The sequence below is a fragment of the Miscanthus floridulus genome, chromosome 19 (assembly GCF_019320115.1).
Source record: "Miscanthus floridulus cultivar M001 chromosome 19, ASM1932011v1, whole genome shotgun sequence".
In the NCBI taxonomy this organism is placed as follows: Eukaryota; Viridiplantae; Streptophyta; class Magnoliopsida; order Poales; family Poaceae; genus Miscanthus; species Miscanthus floridulus.
Genome location: NC_089598.1, coordinates 81,404,170 through 81,426,492, shown reverse-complemented (window position 1 = coordinate 81,426,492; position 22,323 = coordinate 81,404,170). Strand labels below are relative to the sequence as shown.

General features: G+C 40.1%; 1 non-coding gene across 1 annotated transcript; it reads left to right on the top strand.

Annotated features, from left to right (window-relative positions):
- Nucleotides 1-11,384: 11,384 nt before the first annotated feature.
- On the top strand, nucleotides 11,385-11,493 carry LOC136530015 (small nucleolar RNA R71). The gene has a single exon (XR_010777525.1). It is a non-coding gene; the product is annotated as a small nucleolar RNA R71 (small nucleolar RNA).
- Nucleotides 11,494-22,323: the final 10,830 nt, after the last annotated feature.

Sequence of the window (22,323 nt, the reverse complement as noted above, 5' to 3'; positions counted from 1 at the left end):
TTTGGAGCAGTGCTATACGGACTTATGCATGAACATGATGATAATCTAACTATACTAAGCATATAATCAAAGTAGATGATAAACATTATAACTAGGAATATGATAAATATGAAGATGAATGTCATAATAATTGTAGCAAACATATAAAAGTAATGAGAGATACAAAAGAGAGGGGGTACAAAGACACTACTAGATTTTGACCCTATTGTTACTTGGCGCCATTTGCGTCACCACAAATTGTGTTGCAATAGGGGTGTATTTTGCAACATTTGTCCAAAAAGGTGGCAATAGGGGAACCGTGTTGCTACAAAACTAGTGCATTGCAATTTTTATGTTTGGCGTTGCAATAGGTGAGACCTATAGCAACCCTTTTTTGAAAAGTGTTGCTATTGGTTAATAATACTCGCATGATGACATTTAGTTGCATTACTATTGATTGGCATTGCAACTGTCTGGTGCTCTTGCAACCAAATAGAACATTGTTGCTATTGCTTGAAATTATTGCCACAGTGTTGTTGGGTTCTAATATTTCTCACGACCATTGCAATAGGTAGGCCATGTATTGCAACTAAATTTCTAAGGTGATGTAATAGTTTGTTGCTATTGTCATAGTTTTTGTTCGTTGTAATATTTCTCATGACCATTGCAATAGGTGGCTGTTTATTGCAACTAAATGTCTAAGGTGATGTAATAGTTTGTTGCTATTGCCATAGTTTTTGTTGGTTGTAATATTTCTCACGACCATTGCAAAAGGTAGCAGTTTATTGCAACTAAATATCTAAAGCGGTGCAATAGTATGTGGTGTGTTTGGTTGCTATAATTTCTAGTGTCGTTGTAACATGCTCCTAGAGGAAACACCTTTGATTAATGGGCTTTCGGTATAGCAAAAGGGCCTAGGCCTATAAACAAGTCATCTCAACCAGTGGCTTACAAGAACTGTTGTTGCTCTCCTCAACTCCCGACGTCTATCACCATGGGAAACAACACAACAGCACATGGCACGGCGCACCCACATCGATCAATTAGGTGATCCTTCGGTGAGAGAAGGGGAAGTGCCTCGGTCTTGTCACTACTGGCTCTTGACAAGGCGTGCGTGGTGAGCAACAAGTGCATGGCAAAAGCATTTTCTTGGGCCATAAGTTGACCATGGTCGCTGCACTCATCTAGGCCCTTAAGTTGATCATGGCCACTGCTACCTCCTAATGCAGTTGATCATGTGTGAAGGGCTAGGAAAACAGATACTGACCCCTAACATGACTACATGAGCAAGAGTGTAGCACCCGGTTTTAAGAACAAAACCAGATACACATCATATGTGAGGCTAGGAAGTCAAATCTCACATATAGCTACAAATAAGGGTAATATCGAAAGACAATGCTCAATATATAACATATTTAGTATAAAGAATATAACCTTAGATGGCAAATAGCGGAAAGACAACTCCGATCTTCGGATGAAGACTCCAATTCCACAGGGACAACTGACTGGTTGATCACAAGCCTAATTTCTCCAAACTCTAGCAATCTGGTACCCATCCGAGATTTTTCCAAAGATTTAAAAAGTAAAGTAAGCGTAAGTACATGTCATACTCAACAAATATAACATGGGGTTCATGAGGCTCAAAAGGCTGACACTGGTTCAACTGCGATTAGCTTTTAATGAGTCATGATTTTAGCAATTGAGTAGCAACAAGTTTATCATAAGCCCATATAAACACATGATCAGGTAAACATGAATAATGAATAGCATAAACAATTAACCATTAATGAGCATCTTTATCATCAGTATCATCAGTGTTCATCATCTATTCCGTAAGGGTTCCAAGGCCGCTCGTGACCGTGAGCACGACTGATATACCAGTTTTACACTCTACAGAGGTTGTACACTTTCACTATGAGTCGTGATTTACCCTTTCGCCTGAGGTGATCAGCCTCTTGACCCACTACCTAGGAAGGTCGGTAGGGTTCACTATAAAGCCTTTCAAAGGTTCGTCTAACAAGTTAGGGCTATTAGATTCACTTGGCAAACAGATGTAGAGCCCCCCTTCCCGATGGCACAATGACGCGCAGCCTATACACAAGGGGACAGAGGCCCACTATACCTGATTTGTTAATCCATTCTTACGCCAATAAAGATAACCACTAACAAGCTAGAAAATGTCCTCATACTGAGCTAAAGCCAGAACCATGTAGCCCTCATAGTTGTACTATAAGTCTCGAATGTTCGCTTATAGATTAGTCCTTAGGGAGAGGAATCTAGAGCACCATATAATAGCCCAATGCTCTAGCCCCCTAATTCTATGTTGCTAAAAAGCATCTTTTAGTGTTTATTGCATATACCATTAGTCAAGTTACAAGATCATGGCTTTAGTTGAGCACTAGCATCATACTACCCAATGCAATAACCCATAGGTAACAAGGAATCCAGGATATTAAATAGCTAGGAAACTTACTACAGTTGCCAAGGTAGACACATGCATATGATTAAATTATTAAAGTGAATAGGACAATAAGGAAGATCCCATGCTATACTTGCCTTAAACTTAGATCCTTCTTCTAGTCCAAACCTTCAATGGAACTCCTTCTTGATCAACAGGTAAAGCTCACCGACTGGACATGATCATAAAGCACCACACAAGCATCCATGCAATCATACACAAAGCAAACAATAGAACTAAATTATAACAGTACACCAAACAAATGAAACATCAAGTAAAAAGGTTTTAAAAATCTACACGTCGCTACGAACATACAGACACGAAAAGCTTGCTAATCGGAACTACGGTTGTAAAGAAATGACTATAGGGTTTTATATTATAAAAAAAGAGAAGACTATAAGCTTGATTTATGTTAATTAGGAAAAACTATGTGAGTAGCATTAATTTAGATTAAATAAATCATATTTATACTTAAAAACTGAGTTGAAGCTAATCATATTTTATTTATAAATATTTTGATATCATTTATGCCAATTAACTTTAACTTCAAATACAAACTGACATGTGAGAACATCTAATCAAATTTGATATGTGTGTTTAGACTAAACATATTATAATTTAGAAACATATTTATGTTAGCAACTAGTCATGTTAAAACTTATTTGCAAAAGAGCATTGTATATAATTATGTTGCTTTTATTTATAAAAACTAGTTCCATGCATATTAATCAAATTAATATTTAAGCACATATATAAAAGTCACTTGACATGAAAAATGACGACACTAGCAGTAGATCACATCGATACGAATCTAACGCAATTGGAACAACTTGAAACGAACTTAAAACGAATATACGACGACGATATTACGAACAGGTGGTAATTTCATAATTACCTCGTCTTCATCCTTTGGCCTCCCATACAGCCACCACACGGCCATGGCAACAACACTGTGTAGGAGTGGGCTCAACTTGTTGCACGAAGGAGAGGATGGCTGGGCTGGGCAGCGCGGCGGCGACGGCGATGGCGACGGCGAGAGGAGGATAAAAATCTAATTTACTACACGAGGGATTTCCCAAACTAGGGGCTCCCCTTACGGTAGTTTTGGTGTGCTTTGCTCAAGGGATTGGTACATATTTATAGGGAGAAAAACTCCCCACATCTACATCAACTAGCAATATAGTACTAATTGATGTTGCACCCTCCACATTTACTAATGGACCTAAATAATCATTAAAGCCCATTAGTAAATAAATGCATAGGCCTTTGAGATTTATTAGGATTATTGCACATGGGCTTGGAGAGATGGTTGGAAAATGAGATATATTATTTATTTTCGAAATTAATTAATTTCACGAATAAAATAATTCTAGAAAAGTCCAGAATTGATATTTAAGCCACGAAAAATACTCCGAGACCTCCAAACATTTGAGGAAAATTCCCAAAGATACTTTGGAACATGATGAACCCAAATAAAGTATTTGGAGCTCATGAAAAGATTGTTGGGAACTTGGAACATAAAGATTAAGGTGAAGGAGGTAGGAATTTAATTGCAGAAAGAAGCTAAAAAATTCCTAGAGATAGATATTTGTCTCCTAAACATATTTTTTTAAAAAACACACATTTTGCACATAGAAACACAAGGTGCGACCGACATGAATGCAACAAACACGTTTCTACCTTAAGATAAATTTTAATCCAATGAAAATTTATTATTTCACCATGTTTTCATTAGCATAAAAATACAAAATTAAATTATTTTAGCTCTATTTCAAGAGAAGCAAATTTTAGGGTGTTACAAAGAGAGGCCGGTGCCCTAGAGAGATACCAGCACCGCACCCCTGATCGAGACATCGAAGCTACGGCACCTAGCATACATGCCGTCTGCATTAAAAATGCTTGCACCCTGATTCATAGCATGCTAGGGGATTATACTCCCTCTGTCCCAAAATAGAAGATATTATAGGATTCAAACTTGGTCCCAAAATACTTGACACTCTCACTAGAGGATTTTACGTGATATTTTTATGACTCTAATTGATAAATGGAATAATCTCAATATACATATGATGAAGAATAGATATGACTCAAAGACATAATATTTGATGATGGCGCATTACATTGATATATAACAGGTTGACATAAACACGACATGTTACACGAGGCATTTGTTGTCAATAAGCCAACATAGACTGGCTATTGTTCTTCACTAGAAAATAATGTGCGCCTCGCGTGCCCTATCAAATATATTCTCCTCTGATTTCTTTTCTATAAAGAACATGAATTTGTGCATCTCAGTCAGCACAAAGACAATGCACTGCTGTTTTTAAGAAAGTTTCCCATAGTTCTAAGTCTGACTGCATTTATAGTGATAATGAAAAATGTAGTGGAAAACAAAAGCAATAAAATATAAACCCTATTAATGGATAGAAATTACATAGTGTCGATTTCACTTCAGTACAATTTTTATAGTATCGAACCATATCTCTAGCCTCTAGGGGCGAAGATCATCAAATGCACTGATTATCTTTGTAGCACACCATGTCTGCTATGTTGAACCATATCTTCAGGGCGGAATGATAAATAGTAGTCTAATGCAAAACAAGAAACTGTGCTCACATATAAGGCTCAATGCTGAACATTCAATCTTAAATAAATGGTGATCAAAAGATAACAACAATGAAACAGTTCAAACTACTCATGTCCGCCAATTATCATGTTACTTGACTTCACCTTGCATGGTATGCTGCAAAACAGTTCCAAACACCCTTGTTTGAAGTTTTTAACTCACGGACTTTCATATCTTCATGGTGACATCAGAATATCTTACACCATGTTGTAAAATTTAAATAAGTTTTAAATTGTTGCAAGATCACATAGTAGTCAGAGGCCTTAACAGAAAAAACAGGCCAAAAGTAAGACCCATATACCCACCAGAATTTCCAGTCCCATTGGTTACCAGGTGGCAACTGTTGGATTTCATAACCAATTGTCGCTAGTTAAAGAATCCTCCTTAAAAATATTACTGGAAACTGGAAACTAGAAACTGGAATCTCGATTGGATTACAGTGTTACATCATGTAATAACCCTGTCCACAATGACATCAATGACTCCCTGCATTCGCTGCTCCAGATCTCTACTGGCAAGCCACTTCCATCCGTGGCTCGCCACCCGGTGGCTGCTCACCCTTGCACCAACACACGGTCTGCTCTGCCAAGAGGAGGCTTGCGCCACCTTAGAGGTGACCGCTACCGCATTGGCATAGGAATTATAGGTCAGATTGCAATTGCTGAATTGCTAATTTCCTAAATATCTTCAGAGAAAGCGAAAAAAAGCAATGCATCATTTTATTATAGTACATGCCAGCTATCTATCCTCAGAAAATTCCAATGTTGTTATATTGTTAGAGTACAGTTGAAATTAGATTCATGAACAGGGATGCCATTTTTCTTCTCCTAGACTGTTACCATCTTCTGATTCACATGCCACCAGTCTTTAAAAAAATCACCACAACAGATATGCAAGTATTTATACTAATGCATTCATTGTTCTATAATGTGTTATCTTAATTGATAATTGCATACAAGATCTTAAAGAATGCCAAAGGAAAATACTGGCCCTTCGGATGTGAATAGTTGCTATAACAGATGTAAATAGTTTACAAGTGGTCTGATTCACTGAAACCCCTCCCTAACTTGGTCCCGCCCCTCTCAAATGAAAAATCATATCTTCAGTATTCCACAGTATTCAGGTACTGTCTTATGCCTTCCAAATGTCAACAGAACTGATTTAGTTGTGTGCAAATGTGCTTCAAGTAAGGATGAAAATAGGATCTAGATTACCAATTTCCAGGAAAATTCTCACCATAATGAATTATACAATATAAAACATTTGTGTGTGAGAGAGAACCGTGTTTCAACGCCCAAAAAGTGTTGCAATAGGCTCAAAATAGTTGCAATAGCATAAATAGCAACACTTTTTTTCGTTGGGAGGCGTTGCAGGTGAGGGTACAAAGTAATGTCATAACAATTGTAGCAAACATATAAAAGTAATGAGAGATACAAAAGAGAGGGAGTACAAAGATTATACCAAACCACGCTCTTGACACGATCGGAAATCCAAGCGAAGCCTGCTTGCCTCCCTCTAGACCTAGCCTAACTAGCTATGCCCTAGAATATGATGGAGCTCTGAGGATGATTAGAGTTTCTGTCTTCTCAAATGACTTATGCCTCAGGGGGTGGCAGGGGCTGGTATATATAGGCCGGAGCGTCAATCCTGAGCCCTCAAATCAAACCCACTTGAATAAATGGCGTAGATGCAATCTAGGAGCCGGAGGAGAACCGACATAACAATGGAGGGCTAACATGTGGGCCCCAGGGGTCGGCCGGCCGGCCTGCAGGTGGGGCCGACCCCTCGCCCTCCGCTTTGGTGTGGAATCCTCTCGAATCTTCTGTAACCTTCTGTGGTTGTTTTCGCTGTGGATAAGCGCGATTAAGTCTGTCATCTAGGTCCTCCTTTACAGTTTTCTGGATAAACCTTGCAGAAAATACAAATTCACCAAAACTCATGGAATTCTTTAGTTTAAACCCCTAGACCTTTGTTGGAGATTATATTTATGCCCTTATACATGTTATATTCATGGTTTATAATGGTTGTCAACTACCATCAACAAACTCCCTCAAGTTTAACCTTTGCTAGTCCCTTAGCAAAGCTAAACTCAGTAAATGGATCAGGAGTTGCGTCGATGCTTTCACTCCTCAAAAGTACACATGTGTTCAAATAAGAATTCTCCTCCGGATTAGAATGAACCAATCTAACTTTCAAACTTACCCATATTACCTTCAACCATGGAGCTTCTTAGCCTTTACTTGGGTCTTGAGCAATTGAAAGACAGAACGATCAAGTCAAGCACTATGTCTCAAGTTCTTTGCTCAACCATTATTCTAGAATTTTTATAGGTTTTCAAAATAAAATTTAGAGCTTCTATGGTATGACACTCTCAAGTGTCTCAATGTATGTGGTATTTGTGGATCCTCACTAAGACAATAATGATGTTATGCCTTTCTCTTCCTACAACTAAGGCTTATGTGGAGTTCATAGGAGTGGAAAAAGCATGAAAGAGCATACTTGCAATACATATATTGTAAAGTCAAACCTCGGATTCAAAGAGAGTTGAGTCATACAATCAAATCAAGATGTGCATGTGTGTGGATGTATGGTGGATATTTATGGTGGCTAACTATGCTCCTTGAAAACATAGCTCTCTTTTGAAACTTAAAAAATACTTTGTAATAAAAACATGGGCTATCTTAATTTTTTTATTTTCTTCTTTTTTTCAGGCGGGCATCTGAGTACCCATTGTTTTAGATATTTGGACACTTGTCCATTTTTTCTTATTTCTCTTTTTAATAGCTTTTGCATAGCCCAATGCTTCTTTTCTGCAGCAAAACTTTTGAGAGATAGCAATAAGAACTTGGAGCATTTATTTGGTGGATATCCTATCAAGAATATTTTTGGTGTTTACTCCTAGTGTAGGAGTGAAACATTTTTGGGTGGATCTAGATGGAATGACACGTCGTTGCGCCTACTCCTAGTTAGGAATAGTGCATATGTGGGTGGTGTGTACGTGATCTTGATTTTAAGAGCATGACAAACCTCTCATAAGGGTCAACAAAGCTTGACTAAACTCAATGCAAAACAATCAACATATATGTGGAAGTTTTTCTATTCTAAATAACATATATAGCTTTGGTAGGAATTCAAGCTTTGTCATCCAGGAGCTCATCATGTAGGATTTTTATGTTTTTCAAAAGATAAATCTCTAGAACTATAGTGTCATTTGGAACAAGATAAACAATAACTTAGACCTTCTGATATCATATCCATCAATTATCTAGACTTAGATCAAGCATACGCTACCCACGAGTTTCAAGTTTAGAGTAAATTCTTATATCAAAACAATCATATCAAAAACTCTGGAGAATTCAAGGCTGAAAACTAGGTACTTGAAAAGAATTACAACAGAGCAGCTATTCATCATTTCCATCGTAAGAAATTATCCTTAGAGTCCATTTATTTATTTAGCTCTTAAAAATCAAATTTTAAAGAAATCTAGACACATACTTTTTATTTTATTTTGTTATTTTTTTAGATCACACCTTACTAATATATATAGCTAGCTAAGATAAATTTTTATTTTGCTTTTAGTTATGCATCTTATTATTATTATTAGCAACTATATAGCAAACTTAAAAATAGCAAACAGAAAGAAATACTTAGCTAGATACGTGGGGATGCTCCTCCCCCAAGCTGGATGTTGGCGTGGTCGAACATTGAAGCTGAGTGATACTTCTCTGAGCAGTTGTGCCAGCTGATGTCCTATTCATCCATGGGTGGAGCAAGATGTAGTCAACCGGGTGAACTTGCTCTTAATCATGTCATCCTGCCAAATACTAACAAGAACACCTAAACACGTGGAACGGATTAGGATAAGGGGTTAGCGGTCAGCCATCCGGAGACTAGTTGTTCTTTTTGTATTGGTAGATTGTTTAACAAGATGTCTATTTAATCATCCTTTTTATATGCAGAAAAATGAATATAACTAAATGTATGCATGGTATATTTATATATATTTTTTATGCCACCATAGTGAATAATTCCTTGGGCTTTTACACACTGAGGAAATGATTCACATGGGGCTTTAGGCTGTAATGATGCAATTTTTATTTTCTTTTAATAATGCAATGCTAATAAAGAAGAGTAAATATACTAAAAATGAAAATAAATCATACAATGCCAAAAAGTAAATATGGATAACTACCGATGTTACCTCCTGGCGAGGGTTCGGATTTTTAAGTCCTCCGGACAGGACTTTACTAGAGAAGAGTCCTTTATTCTTCGGGTACATCATCTAGTCTCAGAGATGGAGTCCTTGATGGTTGCACCTCTTGTGATGTTGACACAAATGACGTCACCTTTTCCTTCCATACCTGCTTGGTCTGTGGACTAGTCTTAGGTGGAGTTGGATCATCTTTTATGGGTTCTTTAGGTTTCTCATCTTCTTCCCATCCATTCTTTGAAGATTGATTCTTCCGGTGCTAGGATGATCGATGTCTCCTCCTAGAGCGGGTCTTCTTGGGTTGTTCATAAGTGGCATAACTATTGAAATAATAGCGTACCTTTTCTCTAGGGAATTGGAAGTGGACTTGTCCACATCCAACGTAGATGATCATATTGGTGGTGTTGAGGAACGGTCTTCCCAAGATGATGGGTGTATCATCTTCTTCTTCACCCATGTCTAGAACCATGAAGTCAACAGGGGCAAACTGGTCATGTATTCTTACCATGACATCTCTTGTGATTCCTTCTAGAAATTAGATTGATTGGTCTACCATCTGCAATTGCATATATGTAGGAAACAAACGTTTGTCACCAAATAAATATTCATACGTTGCCTTGGACATTATATTGACACCCGATCCAATGTCGGAGATGGTCTTGTGGAAGATTCTTTGTCCAATGGTGCACTCAATCATGGGTACGCCTAGATCATCCTTCTTAGCAAGGAATGGTGAAGCGAGGAGGTGGTCGTACTCTGATCTGAGTGTGTTGATCATGTTGACTAATTCTTCTTGAGACTGCCTGGCCTTGTTCTTCCTCCTCCTGATGTTTTTCTTTTTGGTCACTGTTGTCTCTTTGGGTAGGTACTACATTTGTGGATGTCCAGGAGATTGCAAGATGCGGTTCTTGAAAGAAAACTTCTCTTTTTTATCCTTGATTGTGAAGCAGATTTTGTCACTGTCCGCATAGATGATGGCTTTTGCGGTGCTTAAGAAAGGTTGGCCCAAGATAATGGGTGCCCTTACATCTCCGCCTGTTTTCAAAACCACAAAATCTACAGGAACATATGATTGTCCAACTCGAACAATGACATCTTCAAGAACTCCCTTAGGGTAGCAAAGTGACTGATCTGCAAGCTTCAAATGCATATTTATGTACAATAAAGTATCTCCATTAATTTGATCATAAATTACCTTAGTAATAATGTTGACACTTGCGCCAAAGTCACAGACAACTTCTTGGAAAATATGAGGTCCAATAGTGATGGGGATGATAGGTCTTTCTGGATCGCTCTTCTTTTCAGGTAAGGTATAGTCTATCCACCTTTCCGTCGATGGTTGTATACAATAGTATGTTGTATTGTGAATATCGACAAGATTTGTAGTTTCTAGATCTTCTGGTTGCCCTGAAATCTTACCTTTATTGATTGGAGGAACCGTAACAACTAGCTGAGCTATTTGTGATTCTATCATTTTATTAAAGCTATGTTGGTTCTTAATGGCAGAGAGGTTATCCATTTTATTACTCATATTTTCTAATATTCTATCATTGGAAGCTAATTTCCTAGATAAGCTCTCCATAATTTTAGCTTGGCCAGAAATCAATTCTCTCAAGGGTGGTTGATTAAAATTATTGAAATTATTACCTTGAGGGTTACCTTGGTAGTTTGGCCTCTGTTGCAGACTCCATGCTTGATTCTGTTGAGGACAAAAGTAGTAGTTGTTGACAAAGTTCACATCCTCATGGGTTTTAGGATAGTTGCTCCCTGAATGCCCAGTGTTTCCACACTCTTCACACATCATGCAAAAATCATGAATGTGCATCACTTCTTGCTTCTCATTGGCTCGATCTTTGAGCTTCCTCATTAGCAGCTCCATCTTAGCAGACAGCATGTCTACCTCCTTGAGTTGATGCATACCTCCACCTCTCTTGCAGGTCTGAAGACATTCTTCATTCCAACCTTGGTTGGAGGCCATCTTCTCCACAAGAGCTGTTGCAACTGGTATGGTGAGTGACAGGAATGCACCTCCAGCAACAACATCCATAGTCTCACGAGTACTATTAGTCAACCCGTGGTAGAAAGTCTACATGAGTATCTAATTCTCTATCCCATGATGATGGCATTTCATAATATAATCTTGAAAGTGTTCCCATGCCTCAGGGATAGATTCATCATGTTGCTATTGAAAGCTTGAGATTCTCCCATGCAGAGCATTTGTCTTGCCTGTGGGAAAGAACTTTGCTAGGAAGGTAGTGGAGTAGTTATCCCATGTAGTATTTCTATCTTTGTTGGCGTAGAACCATTGCTTTGCCTTCCCCAAGAGTGAGAATGGAAGAGGTGAAGTAGTATGGCAACTTGGGTCACTCCTTTGATGGTGAAAGTGCTATAGATCTCCAGGAAGTGTTGGAGCTGTGCACTCGCATCTTTATGTGCCTTTCCACAAAACTGGCTTGCTTGCACCATGTTGATGAGGGCTAGCTTGAGCTTGAATCCATTGTCTCCAACATTGACTGTTGGTCTAGTTTGGATATTGGTTGTAGTTGGAGCAGAGAATTCATGGAGAGTCTTGTTAGCCATAGCTTCAAATTTTGGTGTTAAGCTCCGCCTTATCTGGTTGTCTTTCGACTCTAAAGCTAAAATTTTCTTGAGTTTAGCCTTAGTTCTCTTAAGTAATGCTTCTAAATTATCAACGTAGTTTGTTGGAAGGTCAAAATTGGTCATACATTACCCTGCATAAGATACAAAGGTAGACAAAACAAGGGTAAGCCTGTTTGAGCAGGGGTCAATGGTTTTCTCGATCACATCAATAAGTGTAAGTTTATTAATATTTCCTTTGCCTAGCTACCTTCCCTAGCAATGGCGCCAAAAATGCTTGTTGGTATTTATTAATGTGTCACTTGTTTTAAGTAGTCATCCTATGTTGTTGACATTCCTTAGCATGTTTTACTAAGTTGTCATCTCAAGTGTGGTGCTAGAAATGCTTGTTGGTACTACCTACTGCCACTTCTAGAATGACACTAAGAAGTACTTTAATATTTCATATGACCGGAAAGAATATATATAACTGAAAGGAATCTGCAAGCGCACTAATAATATAGCATTGTAGCACTTTACCAGATAGTATTCCAGGTATCGTTATTTATATTTTTACAACAGGAAAGCTCTGTCAAGGACATATATTGATAACTTATGCTATTGATGGAGATGTAAACCATAACCAATATTCTACTCATAATAGGGGTAAGTCAAGAGGTAAATGTATATATGAATAGTGTATAATAACTAATCATTGATCACTCAGAGTACTCCTTTCAATGACATTAGCATGGTTAAGTAGAATATTAGAGGAATAATTCCTAAGTCATTCTTAATTACAAGTCAAAGCATACATTGATTAGTGCAATTACACCTAGTAGTCATGGCTAGGATCAACTTCATATCTACACACAAGGGATATTACTAAGGAAGATTAAGAACAAAGCTTATCTTCCTTCATAACTAGATCCTACTTGTATACCTATATTTAGGGAGTGGACTACAAAGGGCTCAATAGGAGTGTCACATCCACGATCTATCACGTGTCCCAAAATATAGGGTGCATCCATAGGTAAATAATGTATAAGCACCATGCTTACATAATGTCGACCACTCACTCCGTGTACTTTGGAGCAAGTGCTATACGAACTTATGCATGAACATGCAGATAATCTAACTATACTAAGCTTATAATCAAAGTAGACGATAAACATTATAACTAGGAATATGATAAATATGAAGATGAATGTCATAACAATTGTAGCAAACATATAAAAGTAATGAGAGATACAAAAGAGAGGGGGTATAAAGATTATACCAAATCACACTCTTGACATGATCGGGAATCCAAGTGAAGCTTGCTTGCCTCCCTCTAGACCTAGCCTAACTAGCTATGCTTTAGAATATGATGGAGCTCTGAGGATGATTAGGGTTTCTGTCTTCTCAAATGACTTATGCCTCAGGGGGTGGCAGGGGCTAGTATATATAGTCCTGAGCATCAATCCTGAGCCATCAGATCAAACCAACTTGAATAAATGGCGTAGATACAATCTAGGAGGCGGTGGAGAACTAACACATAACAACAGGGGGCTAACATGTAGGCCCTTGGGGCTAGCTGGCCTACAGGTGGGGCCAGCCAGGAGGCACCTCGCCCTTCGCTTTGGTGTGGAGTCCTCTCAAGTCTTCTAAAACCTTCTGGGGTTGTTTTCGCTATGGATAAACATGATTAAGTCTGTCATCTAGGTCCTCCTTGATAGTTTTCTAGATAAACCATGTAGAAAATATAGATTCACTAAAACTCATGGAATTTGTTAGTTTAAACCCTTAGACCTTTATTAGTAATTATATTTATGCCCTTATATATGTTATATTCATGGTTTATAATGGTTGTTAACTACCATCAATACTTGTTCACTAAATCTAGTATGGGTTGGTTATGGCATAGAAGGCTTGGTCATGTTGGAATAAAACAATTGAATAGATTGGTTAAGCATGACTTGGTTAGAGGCTTGAAAGATGTTGTGTTTGAGAAAGATAAGCTTTGTAGCTCTTGTCAAGCTAGCAAACAAGTTGGAAACACCCATCCTAAGAAGAGCATAATAAGCACTAGCAAGGCATTTAAGTTGTTGCACATGGATTTGTTTGGGCTAACACAATACACTAGCATCAGTGGAAACAAATATGGCTTTGTGATAGTGGATGACTATACTAGATACACTTGGGCATTATTTCTAGTGGACAAGAGTGATGTGTTTGAAACTTTCAAATCATTTGTTAAGTTCACAATGAGTTTGAAACAACCAACAAGAGAGTTAGAAGTGACAATGGTAGTGAGTTCAAGAACACTAGAATTGATGAGTTGAGTGATGATTTTAGAATTAGACATCAATTCTCGGCCAAGTATACTTCACAATCAAATGGCCTTGTTGAGAGGAAGAATAGAACACTCATTGATATGGCAAGGTTTATGCTTAGTGAGTACAATGTGAGTCAATCCTTTTGGACCAAAGCAATCAACATGGCTTGCTATTGTAGCAACTGACTCTATTGTCACCCTTTAAAAGAGAAGAAACCTTATGAGCTCTTGGATGGTAGAAAGCCCAATATTTCATATTTTTGGGTCTTTGGTTGCAAATGCTACATATTGAAGAAAGGCACTAGATTGAGCAAGTTTGACAAGAAGTGTGATGAAGGATTAAGAATACTCAACCACTAGCAAAGCATATAGAGTTTGGAATTCGGCAAGTGGTACTCTTGAAGAAGTTCATGATATTGAATTTAATGAAACCAAAGGTTCTCAAGATGAGATTGAGAACTTGGAAGATGTTAGAGCATTCAACATTCAAATACCATGAAGAACATGGATGTTGGTGAATTGAGGCCTAGGCAAGTGATTAATGATGAAGATGATCAAGTGCAAGTGCTCTCTAACTCAAATGTGCAAGATGATACAAATCGAGCAAGTACAAGTAGCTTTCATGACAATGAAGAAAATCAAGTGGCTAGTACATCATATCAACCAAATGAGCAAGCAAGTGCTAGCAACAATGTTCCAATACTGAAACCAACCAATATTGCAAGAGATCATCCATCGGACACTATTATTGGAGTTATTTCAAGAGGTGTACAAAAAGATCAAGATTGACTTCATTTTATGGGTATTTCTCATTTGTGTCATCCATTGAACCAAATAAGATATATGAAGCATTAAAGGATGTTGATTAGGTGAGTGCAATGCATGAAGAATTAAACAATTTCACAAGAAATCAAGTTAGGGAATTAGTTGAGAGACCAAAGAACCACAATATGATTGGAACCAAATGGGTCTTTAGAAACAAGCAAGATCAAGATGGGATAATAGTAAGGAACAAAGCAAGATTGGTAGCACAAGGATACACTCAAGTGGAAGGTCTTGACTTTGGAGAAACACATACCCTGGTTGCTAGATTGGAAGCAATTAGAATCTTACTAGCCTATGCTTGTACCCACAACATCAAGCTCTATCAAATGGATGTCCAGAGTGCATTTCTCAATGGCTACATCAATTAAGAAGTTTATGTTGAGCAACCTCCTGGTTTTGAAGATGACAAGAAGCCCAACCATTTGTACAAATTGAAGAAAGCATTGTATGGCTTAAAACAAGCACCTAGAGCATGGTATGCGAGGTTGAGGGACTTCTTACTCTCAAAGGGGGTTCATGATGGGCAAGGTTGACACCACACTTTTCACCAAGAAGATTGGAAAAGACTTGTTTGTGTTGCAAATCTATGTTGATGACATCATATTTGGATGCTCTAACTCATTGCATATTGTCGATGAAATATGGTCGGCAGTCCACCGAGGGTGGTGCCCATGGTGGTAGATTATCGGTAGACGGTGCGTGTAATCAGGAACCAGATGATTATAGAGGCACAAGACACAAGATTTATACAGGTTTAGGCCACCAGTGTGGCGTAAAACCCTACGTCCTGTGCTCTGTTATTTGTATTGATCTGGGGTGGGATCTGTTGTCCTCCCTGAGGGGGACCCCTGCCTCTCCTTATATAGTCTGGAGGAGGAGGGTTACAAGTAAAGTATCCTATTTGGTACTATTACAATATCTAGTACAACTTGTAATCTTGTTGTGCACGCCTCGATCTTACGGGCCGGGCCACCTCGGATGGTGCGGCCCATGTACCATCTTGTGGTACCCGGGGGTATATCCCCCACAGCTAGTCCCCGAGCGCCATGTATTCTGATGCGACACGCCATTTTAACCTTCTCCGAACAGTGAGGCTTGAGTTCTTGACATCTCCGACCACCGTTGTCACCGGAGAAGTAGGTTGTCCGAAGAATGTATGGTGCTCTTAAAAAGAAAGAAAAAGATTTCCGTCCTGGGAAGTGTGCCCACTTGTATTTCTGAAAAGAAATGTAAGTGCATCTTGAAGCGTAGCGTCCTTGATCATCAGAGGCATAGTAGACGAAAAACAAACACATTCACCGCAAGGTGAAGTGTGCCCACTTAGTCCCCGAGCCTAGTAGTAGGTGACGTAGGAACGTGGTGCCAGGGTCTAAAAAGAATTCCCAGTTAAGTTGAGAATCCAATCGTCGTACAGGCGATATGAGATGCACCGGCAGGTGCATCGTACCGATGTAGTCCCCGAGCTTGCTGGAAGGCGAGGTATGAGCCTTGTAGCAAGGTCTAAGTGAGAAAAAATATCCCAACTATATGCGAGTTGCCAGTCACATGTAGTCGAGACGCAAAGTCCCCAAGCCATGGTCGGAGAGTGGTCGAGGCAGTCCCCGAGCATAGGTCGAGGAGCGAGCGACGAAGTCCCCGAGCCATGGTCGGAGAGTGATCAAGGCAGTCCCCGAGCGCAGGTCAAGGAGCGAGCGACAAAGTCCCCGAGCCGTGGTCGAAGAGTGATCGGGGTAGTCCCCGAGCGTAGGTCAAGAAGCGAGCGACGAAGTCCCCGAACATAGCTCGAAATTCCTACAATATAAATATGTAGAATGGTAGTACATGATGTACAAAATAATAATTTATGGAGAAAAAATCAGCAATGAAGAAATAACGCTCAGCAGTCATGAGCATGATGTGATAAAGCAGTTGGTGCTTTGTAAACATCAGTGTTAATGTGAAGTTTGTGTTTATTCTTAATATAAATTGCCCGGCCAGTTAGTATGCAGCTGAGTCTCCAGCCCTAGCTAGCCCGTTAACCATAACACGGGGCGCGGAGCCTGTGCACATGTAGGATGAACAAAGCGTTGCTAAGGAGCCGCTGCCGACCACCCATAACGCAGAGGGAAGACGCTCGTGCACGTGTAGGGAGGAGCCAGAGACAGGGCCTTTTCTAGAGACATCGAGCGTCAACATGACTGGTCGAGGATTTGCATTAAGTATAGCTGTATGTTATATTTAAGATTGTATATATGGACAAACATTATTTGAAGAATAATCATGACAAGGACGTTGTGGAGAAACGTCGTAATGAAAATTATATTAAATATAAATATTAGAAGTGTACTTATCTTTAGATAGAAATCTGGTCAGCGATGACGAAGTTGTCCGGTCCTCGAGCTTTCCGACCTGTCGTGACGGTGGTCGCGGTTGTCATAGCGCCGTTCTTTGTGGCGATCATCATTGCGATGTGGTCTGGTGGTCGGAGCTCGGCGGAGCCGCTCGGGATGTGGTCTGGTGGTCTAGGCTCGGCGGAGCCGCTCAGGACATGGTCTGGTGGTCTGGTGGTCGGAGCTCGGCGGAGGCTGAAAGCCGGGATCGATCTTGACTGGGACAGATCACTACGGCAGCTGAAGTCACCATGGGTGGTGTTGATAAAGAGGATCCCATCTGATTCACCAGAAGATCAGCACGCACAACCCCTAAAAGGGGACCCCTACCTAGCGCGCCACTGTCGATAAAATATGGTCGGCAGTCCACCGAGGGGGGTGCCCATGGTGGTAGATTATCGGTAGACGGTGCGTGTAATCAGGAACCAGATGGTTATAGAGGCACAAGACACAAGATTTATACAGGTTCAGGCCGCCAGTGTGGCGTAAAACCCTACGTCCTGTGCTCTGTTATTTGTATTGATCTGGGGTGGGATCTGTTGTCCTCCCTGAGGGGGACCCCTGCCTCTCCTTATATAGTCTGGAGGAGGAGGGTTACAAGTAAAGTATCCTATTTGGTACTATTACAATATCTAGTACAACTTGTAATCTTGTTGTGCACGCCTCGATCTTATGGGCCAGGCCACCTCGGATGGTGCGGCCCATGTACCATCTTGTGGTACCCGGGGGTATATCCCCCACACATATGCATTTAGATTTTAGTGAGTGCTAACACCCTTGAAAATGTTTGTGAAAATATGCCAACACTTGTGCACAATCTGATACACTTGGTGGTTGTCACATTTTGAGCAAGGGTGGCGATGTTGGAGCTAAGAATGCGCTGGTTACAGTGACCTAATGCTGGACTGGTGTGTCCGGTCAGTAGCATGCAACTATGGCTTGGCTTCAGTCTGTTGACCGAACGCTAGTGCAAGGAGACGATTTGATGCGACGGTGCCACGTCCGATCAGAGGTGATGTACGCTGACAAAATTAGCAGAGCCAGGTAGAGGTGACTGGACTCATCGGTGTGTCTGGACATGCATGACCTAACATGTCTGGTCAAAGAAAATTGGCTCTGGTGCCTTACTGGAATCGATCTGACGCTGGGTCACCATGGGGAGCAGCGCGTCTGGTTAGGTCGTGGCCTTGGCGCGTGCGAGCATGAACTGACACGATCAGCACATCCGATCTTTCGGACGACGTGTCCGGTCATTACTTAACGCGTGAAGAAGGGCTGCCGACCTTAGAGATCGAGCGACTATGGTTGAAGGTAGGGGGACGCGTGGTGCATATCATGCGACTAGACGCTGGGAGCGTGCGTACGGTCATGTCGACCAGACACTGGGATGCCTATATAAGTTGTTTGGCTGGCTCAAGCTTACTCTCTTGGCTGTTTGCATTGATATAGCAACCTTGTGAGCTTAGCTAAAGCCCTCCCACTCATCTCCATCATTTATTCATCTTCTTTGTGAGATCAGGAGTGAATCCAAGTGCATTGCTTGAGTGATTTCATCTAGAGGCACTTGGTGATTGTGTTTCACTGCGGGATTCACTTGTTTCTCTTGGTGGTGTCGCCACCTAGATGGCTTGGTGCAGCGAGGATCATTAAGGGGAGGAAGGTGATTATCTCTGGCTCCGATCATGGTGATTGTGAGGGGTTCTTGACCTTTCCTCGGCGGAGAGGCAAAAGGTACTCTAGTGGATTGCTCGAGGCATGTGTGATCCTCATCTTATGTTGGTTGTGCGGCACCCTATTGTGGGTTTGGCGTGTGATGCCAATTAGCGCATGAACCTCCAAGTGAGTGTACCACCACAACGGGGACTCGCTTGCCGGCAAGCAAATGAATCTCGGTGAAAAATCATTGTGTCATCTCTTGTCACCGGGATTCTATTGTGATTGATTGGCTTCATCTTGTGATTGGCTCACTCCTCTATATGGCGGTATAAACATCTCTACCACTCTAGTATTTACCTTCCCAGTGTAGCTTAGCTCCTTAATGTAACTAGTTTTGAGAGCTAGCTTGTGTGTTGTCTAGTGGTTAATGAGACTCTTTAGTTAGTCTTTGAGAGCTCACTAACTTAGTGGTAGTGACTTAGCCTTGAGTGTGATTGAAGCAACTAGAATTGTGGTTAGGTGGCTTGCATTTTTAGTAGGCTAGTGCAACATTCACTTCGTCTCATACTTGTCTAACCGCTTTGTTTAAGTGTTGTTGTAATTTTTTATAGGTTATTCACCCCCTCTAGCCATTAGGACCTTTCACCGCTGTCGGGGAAATGGTTGCTGAATTAACTACGAACCTAGCTTGACTTTTTATCTTTTGTTTTACTTTTTCCTTTTAGCATGGATAGCCACTAAAATCTTTAGAGCCTATCTTAACACCTGGCTATGAGCTACACCCGTGTTTAATAAACCTGATTTGGGAACAATCCTTCTTAGGAGAAGGCAATGAAAACCCATACTCACACATATGGGAGTTTGCATAGACCTGTGCATGCTTGCGTATCGCTGGCATGTCTGATGAAATCATAAGATGGAAGTTGTTTTCGTTCTCTTTGAGGGGAAGAGCTAAACAATGGTATAGTCAAACTGTAGGAAGTATGCAAGGAGATTGGGAAACATTATTCTCTAAATTTTGTTTACATTTCTTTCCCATCTCTTGAGTGGTTAGTCTTCGGAAAGATGTTCTAAATTTTAGACAACTAGATGAAGAATCTCTTGTCACATCATGGGATCATTTTAATAACCTCATCATCACTGGCCCGAACCTTGCCTTTCAAGACCCGATACTTCATCAACATTTTTATATGGGTCTTAGCAAGGTCTCCACATGATCCCTTGATCAAGCCTCTAGAGGAGCTTTCCATCTTTTGTCTCCTAGTAAAGTAAGGTCTATGCTTGATAGAATTTGTGGAAGGACTTCATGCACTAGCATTGTTGGTATATTTAACGCACACAGATAAATCCTCAAGCACACGGATACCGCTATAGCTTTCACCCAGAAGTATTCCAAGTATCATATCCACTAGGAAATGTGTGAGAGAAACTACGTCTAACTTAACCCAGAGTAGCAACAAGATTTAAGATAATAGGAGTATAGAGAAGATCACATAAGTCTTCTAGTTCTAACTTCGATAAGCAATGTCTTCTATTGTTCAACGGGGGATATTACTAAGGGAAACACAAGCAGAGTATGTTTCCTATAGTAACTAAATCCTATTAGGCCTCCAAACAGAAGGTGGACTACAAAGGATTCAACGAGGCTATAAGAGTCACTCTTGTGAGCTACCACTGATCCAGAATATAGGGTACATCAACAAGTAACCCAGTCTAAGCACCACGCTTACACCTACAATTACTACTTTAAACCTAGAGCGTCCTATAGATTAAAGCACTCAAAGAGTTATGAACCTGATGAACAATATAAACACGATGCTTACTTGAATTTAGAAGTCGATTACTAGAGAATCCTCAGAAGCAAGCTCAAGTAGAACTTAATTCCGCCAGGGTACAAGCCATAGATGAGAGCACTGATAAGCTAGGCACTTCCTCCAAACTCTTCCCTCACACTCTATCTCACTATTATTTGTAAGACTAGATCCTATGGAGGACTAATCTTTTCTTGATAGCTGGCTTGATCCTGATGAGGAGAATATGAATTAGGGTTTTAGGATGGCTCTAGGGAGGGGGTAGGCGCTTCTATATATAGGCTGAAGGTGGAGTAGGGGGCAAGGAATCGAGGTGGAGTAGGGGGCAAGCAATTGCCACATGATCGATCTATGTCAACTCCCTTGATCACCATTGGATAAACTGACCTAAAACCATCTTAAAATCAACAGTGTAGATCTTAGGAATGAGTACGAGGTAGCGGAGGGCGAGCGGGCTTCGTGGCAGGCTGGTCAGCCTATGGGCTAGGCTAGCCGACCCACTTTCATGTCTGTTTGGCCCAAGCTTCGGTGTGGTGTCTTCTAAAACCTTCTAGAGTTGTCTTTCATAGTTTTCGTGGTTTGAATCACTTGTTGTCGTCGGTTTGCTTGTTTAGAGTGTATGATAGTGGTCTCGAGAGCTATTTTCTAGATAAATCCTTCTACAGTCATGAAATCACCAAAGTTCATGGAATTCATTAGTTTAAACCCCACAACCTATGTTTGGGAATGGAATTAAATATAAATGCAAGTTATGTTTATGGTTTATAATTGGTGTTAGTGATTGTCAACAAGCTCCCCCAAGCTTAACCTTTGCTAGTCCCTGAGCAAAGCTAAACTCAGCAATGGATCAGGAGTTGCTACAATGCTTTCACGCCTCAAAAGTACACATGCGTTCAATAAAAATTCTCCTCCGAATTAGAATAAACTGATCTAACTTTCAAACATACCCATATTACCTTCAACCATGGGGCTTCTTAGCCTTCACTTGGGTCTTGAGCAATTGAAAGACAGAACGATCAAGTCAAGCACTATGTCTCAAGTTCTTTGTTTCACCACTGTTCTAGAGTTTTTATAAGTTTTCAAAATAAAACTCAGAGATTCCTTTGTATGACACTCTCAAGTCTCTCAATATATGTGGTATTTGTGGATCCTCACAAAGGCAACAATGATGTTATGCCTTTTCTCTTCCTACAACTAAAGCTTATGTGGAGTTTATGTGTAGGGAGAAAACTAGAGCATACTTGCAATGCATATATTGTAAAGTCAAACAATGGATCCAAAGAGAGTTGAGTCATACAATCAAATCAAGATGTGCATGTGTGTGGATGTAATGGTGGATATATATGGTGGCTAACCTAATTCTACTTTGCTCCTTGAAAACTTATCTCTCTTTTGAAACTTGGAAATAATTTTGCAAGAGAATAGGGGCTATCTTATTCATCTCTTTCTTTATTTTTCAAGCGGGCATCTAAGTACCATTGTTTTAGATATC